Source organism: Lolium rigidum, chromosome 5, assembly GCF_022539505.1.
Source record: "Lolium rigidum isolate FL_2022 chromosome 5, APGP_CSIRO_Lrig_0.1, whole genome shotgun sequence".
Classification (NCBI taxonomy): Eukaryota; Viridiplantae; Streptophyta; class Magnoliopsida; order Poales; family Poaceae; genus Lolium; species Lolium rigidum.
The window spans coordinates 60646251-60652568 of record NC_061512.1 but is presented as its reverse complement, the minus strand read 5'-3'; the positions used below and the strand labels follow the sequence as shown (position 1 = coordinate 60652568).

At 41.1% G+C, this 6318-nt stretch overlaps 1 pseudogene; it reads right to left on the bottom strand.

Moving 5' to 3' along the window:
- Positions 1-493: 493 nt before the first annotated feature.
- On the bottom strand, positions 494-5257 carry LOC124654956 (annotated as a pseudogene).
- Positions 5258-6318: the final 1061 nt, after the last annotated feature.

Sequence of the window (6318 nt, the reverse complement as noted above, 5' to 3'; positions counted from 1 at the left end):
CTATGGCTATCAAATTTTCATATGGCATAGTACTGACCTAATGGACTAATTGACTGACTCCCGTCATTGCACATCAACAGGTGAACATCACTTTGTCAAAAACAGATCGTCTTGGCCATCTGCTGCACGTCTAGTATTTCGCAGCTTCCACCTTGCTAGAATAGTCAGGCGCAAAAATTCTGACGAGGCGCTGGTTCTGTTCACACGAATCATAGATGTTAGTTATGAACAATTCGCTGGCAAAGCAAACACAATCAGCTTTCAAATCGGCATCAATGGCTGAAAGAAACTGCTATTACTTGCGTTTTTTTTCCTTTCTGTTCATTGGGTGTTTTCAGGAAAGATTGGCAAATTAAGTGTCAATGCATTTTTTGCATTAGGTTCTAGTTATAAGCATGTGGCAATAAACTGTTGTTCCAGTTTAACCAGGATCATGCCACTCAAAACTGCGCTGCTAGAACAATGGCTGAAACCACATTAGTACTAAGTTATGTATGAAGAGCATCAACAATTACTGCCCAACAGGCGACTCATTATAAACTTTTACAGTAATGGGCGACGTCGATGAATTTACTTTCTGCCCTACCAAACACAATCAGGCGAGCAACTTATACACCACTTAGCAACCAATTACAACATTTGTCAACAACAGCGTGACACACAGTGGCTCCTAGATATTCAAAATACATGTCCCTGGCCCCCAGCTTCTGCCCAGCTATGTACCCCAAAAAAGGTGAAGTTGGAACATGAAAATTTGCCGTCAAAAAGGAAGAAACCTCAGGTTGTTCCAGACGACCATCAGAGCGGCCGTAGACTTTCTACTGGGTCTGACTCCTCAAGCATTGAGGCTGCTTGGAAGCAATCAGCAGCGTCAGCTAGCCTCCCGTCGTGCTTGTGGACCTGCCCTAGGTAGAACCAAGCAGCCCGATTTGTAGGCTCAAGCCTTAGGGCATCCGAGAGGAAGCTCCTCGCCACGGGGAGATACTTGGGCCCTTGCTTCGAAAGGAGAGCACCAATGGATACCTTGGATGGAACATGATCTACCTCTGTTGATAGTGCGTTCAAGTATGCACCCAGCGCATGCTGCGTTTGCGCTTGGATCTCATACATGTCACCTGGAATGAAAGGAGCGAATCATGATGGTAACAGGATATTTGACAGAAGAAAACTAGGGATATTACCAAACTTTTTAGTGTACCAAATGCCAGCCTAGAATGTGAAAATTAAGGGAAAAAAAAAAGTGAACCAACTCTACTTGCTTTTTTTCTTTGACAGGAATACTACTTGTTTTTTATTAACTTGACAATCCACAAATCTTATAGATTACATGCATGACAATAAACTCTGAAGGCACAAATAACAGGATGAGTTTCATACTCTTTTATTTAAAGGATGAATTTATATTTTACCAAATATAACAAGAGATATTGGTAAAATAAACTCTGAAGGCACAAATCACATGACGAGTTTCATACTCTTTTATTTAAAGGATGAATTTATATTTTACCAATAACAAGAGATATGGCTCACAAGGCATGAATTGGAGACCAAGGTTTCCGCACCTTCTGCATGAAGTGTTGTGGCAGAATATGTTTTCAGAGCTTTAGCTTTCTGCAAACATATTTCGGCATCTCTCCAGTACGAAAGACTAGCATACAAGTTGGCAAGACCTTGCCAAACTTCAAACTCACTCACTTTATTATCCCTTTCCTGAAACAATTTTCACAAAGAATGAGATAACAAAAACAACAGGTTGCATTGATTAAAAACATAGTGGTAGTTTGTTTCAGCAGCCAATACACACAAGGAAGGAGTTTGAAGGATATTGCTATGGAGCAACATTGTTCAGTGTCAGGACCCAATCACACTACAAACTAACTAGAAAGGATGATGGTTGCATATTTAGAGTAATATTTTTACCCTCTTTTACTAGCAAATAAACATTTTCAAGCAATCTCCACTTTCTTTTAATCTTCACGGAATTTAACAAGTCATTTTTTTGAAAAGACAAACCTCTGTGCCATTTTTTACAGATCCATAAGCCTTGCTTTGTGCCTGAACAAGAGCAAGAAGAGTACGGTATGCTTCAACTGCTTCCATGGGCAGTGATTGGGCTGCTTTCAGTTTAGCCCTTATTCTAAGTAGTGGCCCTTGTTCCCATTTTGCAGTTTCATCTAATGCAGCATCAGTCACCACTTCTGCTTCTGAATACCTCTGCTGTGCAGAAAGAACCAAAGATAACAACCTCCAGCCTTTAGAAACCGATCCACCAGTTGTGTCAATGAACTGCTTTGCACATTTCAGGGCAGCATGCATGTTTCGTTGCTCAGCATACGCAACCCCCATGTCAAATATTAAATCTGGGTTGTGGGGATCAAGAGAAAATGCATCACTAAGTGATTTCAAAGCCTCAGCCTGCAAGAGAGATCTTTGATGATCCGAAGAAGCAATTTTAGACTTATTAACCAGACAAAGCCCCAAGAAATGGAGTGCAGCACTCTTTAAATGCCCATCCAATGATTCATCCTCAGTGATTGCTCTCTTTGCATACTCCACACCCTCAGAAGCAAGATAATAGTCTGAACTGCATATCTTAGCAGCTAAAAGCAGAGCATTTATGTCATTGGGACTCTCATTCTTATTTAAATACTTCTTTAGCAAATTTAGTGCAGCTTCATTATCAGAAGCTGCAGAATAACAAAGGGCTAGACTATACCATCTCTCAGTTCGAGGGTATATTCCAGGTAAAACCTCTTCGAGATGCTTGGCAAGAACAGTTGTCTGGCCACAGAGTGACAATGCAAATGTAAGATGCTCCATCACCGAGGGATCCCAGTGAGTCTTTCCAAGGTACCACTTCTTCAATAGTATCATGAGCAGAAGGATCGCCTCTTCCAAATTATTCTTAGGAACAAACGAACCTTCAGTTTGCGAAGCCAAGCTTGGGGGCTTGCCTCAACACCACCATATAACAAAAAAACAGAAAATCTCTTCTGAATCCTTGTGCAGCATTCGTCATCGAGATTCCATTGACTAAGAAGAGCACGCCGGTAAGAAGCAAGTGCTTCTTGATAAGCCCCAGCTTGCTTCCAAAGTTCTGGGAGAAGCTCAACAGATTTACTGACAGTTTCCTGCAGCTTTTGTTCAACCATGACATCAGGGATGCCACGTTGGAAAATACTTTCAACAGCATCAAGGACACTCTTACACTGTTGAGCAGCCTCTGCAAGTAAATGAATTCATGGTGTCACAACAAGTATAACAAAATGGCCAGAGTGAAACTTTGCAATTCGTACCCGTTGCTTTGCCCAACTTTTGAAGAGACATCGCCTTCAAGTAAATGGCTTCAAGAACAAGGCTAGCTGCATGCTGTGATCCTGAATTAGATGAATCTGACCGTAGTTTGTTATTCCGCTTTGAAGATGGTTTTTCTGAAAGCGATGGTTGGAAACGTTGAATAGCAGCTTGAAGGTCTATCCCATCAAATACTCGAAGAGCAGCTTCTACATTTCCTCTCTGATATTCCAGCCTCCCGAGGAGAGCTCTCGCTTCCTGATTTTAAAAGAAAATACATGAAATACACAGTTAGCAGCAATAAATTACAAGAGCTGCTGAGCATTCTTTTTGCTACCAGACAATCATCAATCATAAATTAGGAGGATTCAGCTAGTCAAGCACAAACAAAATTTATGCACATTTGAATTCAATATCCATTAATCATAATAAAAAAATAGCTTATACTAGTTTAAATTTAATTAGAGGTCCTGAACTCCCAGACTCTTCGCATAAACTATGACCCGTTATACAGCGCCGTACCTAGGTTCATCCAACAGGATGCAAACAGGACACCAGGTCCAAACCCATTTCCTTTGATGTATTACATGTTTTTGCAGTGAGTGAAACCCCAACTTTAAATTCAAATTTGCAGATGATCTACAGGAGGACACTGGTTCATTTTTCTCTAGGTTCGCTCCCTGACGGTGCCGTACAAACAATTCATGAAGATTGTATTATCAAAGCTACAAACAAGCATCTCAACTTAATCTGTTGCAGGTAATTAAGTAAGAAACTCCAAGATTTTTTATGTTTATAGACTAAACAGTGCAATATCATTTGTTGCGATGTATAGATAAGCAAAGGAAACAAAATACTAGTTTTTACCACAACAAAGACTAAACAACATCAAATAGCTGCCCAACTGAACTAGACAATGAGAATGAAAAAAAAAAATGCATCCGTTTGCCATTGTGTTAATCATGCGAACTGGTTGTGAAATTGCCCAATCTTGTACCATTCCATCCTAAGAACACCAAAACAGAGTCCACAAATGTCGATTGACTAGCTCCCAAATTCACTCGATAACATATCACGCACTGACCAATCCATGATCGTACCGCTACAACATCTAAAAGCAAGATCGTCTTCCACATTTATCCTCGAGTTATTTCACATTCTTTCAGTTCTGCATTCTATACTGAAATTCAGATTTATTCTGAAGAAAAATCATCAATACGAATCGTCCAAACATGGGGAATCATTTCCACTAGATAGCATCCTAGTATCATAGCTCTCCCCCCAAAGGATTTATTCCGAGCAGAAGTTTATCATTTTGAGCTAAAATTCTTGCCCAGTTGACCGAATCAAAATGGGCCCCAACCTTGTGAAAACAATGCTATCTCTCGCACGAAGAACCGTCGGTCCATGTAGGCACTACGATCTCCGCGCAAAGATCCCGATCTTTTCCCCCAAGATACAGCAAAAGATATCACATAGAGACAACTGCGAACCCAAAATTTTCTGATCTTGACACCCCATTCCGCCCAAACAGGCCAAAATCAACCTCCCAGATCAGGCGAAAAGGAAAACATAGAACAGAAACTAGAGGCAACGGCTCCATACCTCGTAGTTGAGGGAGAGGCCCTCGCGGAGCGACGACTCTGCCTCTTGGATGTTGCCATCGTCGACCCTCGCCTCCTCAGACTCCGACGCCGTCACCGCCGAGGCGCCGGCTTGCAACTCCGGCGCCCTCGCCCTCGCTTTCACCGGGGAAGCCAACACGGCCGAGTCCCCGGTGGGGCCCGCCTCGCTGCCGTTGTCCGACTCTGCTGCCGCCGCCATTGCTGCTGCTACTTCTGCTACCTCAGAGCCGCCGCGCGATCCCTCCGGCGAGCATACTAGCTACGGCAATGTGGTGGGGGGAGTCGTTCTTGGGTCTTGGCTAGGAGACAGAGGAGACGAGATCCATGGCTTTGGACTTCTTGGGCTTTCTACTCTGGGGAGCTCACCGTTTTATTTTATTTTTTGATTGTTCTCTTCGAGCTCGCCGGCACGTTGCTGTACAGCTTGTGCCGGCATGTAGCTGTTTCGTTCAGCCAGCACTTGTAATTATTTTCTCCTTTTGCATTTTGATAAAACTACAGAAAATTCCATGTGCACCACTGTAGGTGTAAATGGCATCTAAAATTAGTGGGTTCAACATATACCACTCAAGTGATATGTGAGAAAATTAAAATATATATGCGCAACCAGAGTTATGATAGGAAAGTATAACATTTCCTGACCATTGGATGGAGCAATCAGAAGTAAATCGACTAACCCGTGCTTTAAATAGTTTGTAGTTTTCAAACGTATAATTGGTTGCCAAAAGATAAAAAAACAATGTATGATAAGTTAACAAATAATCTAATTTGTTCGTAAAATGTCAATATAACACATGACAAAGTAAGTCTTGATTTGGTCTTGTTTGTCAGGGACAAAAAACATAGTATTAGCATACTACTCATAAGACCATTTGTTCCCTTTTCCCACATATTTTTACTTTTTTTTCATATGTGATCATTCTAGACTTGTTTCTCATGCAATATAGGTATCCAAATTAAGTGCCCAATTAGATGTCAGGCCGTCCAAAAAGGTTGATCCATCTTTTTCTGTATGGAGAAATGGATAGAATGGTGTAAAAGATATGACAACATCACAATTGTTTTCAAAGTTTACCTAATATGTCGTCTCTCTCCATAATATCACAACTACATGGGTAAAATTGAAATTTTATAGGAATAAAGGACTTGCATATTATTTCTAGGCAACAAAAAGAAAGACTTGCATGTTACTACTTTGGCTGCATAATAAGGACTTAATTTTTTTAAATACTCGATCTCAAAATCAAACAGAGTATAGCTATGAGAATAGTAACCCATCAAATTCAAAATCAACCCCGAATAGAAAGACCAAAAAGTAGCCAATCAAATTGCAAAACCAAAACAGAGTAGAGCAGTAGTGGAGTAGAGGTTGGCATCTGTTGTGTCCGTATACATCATT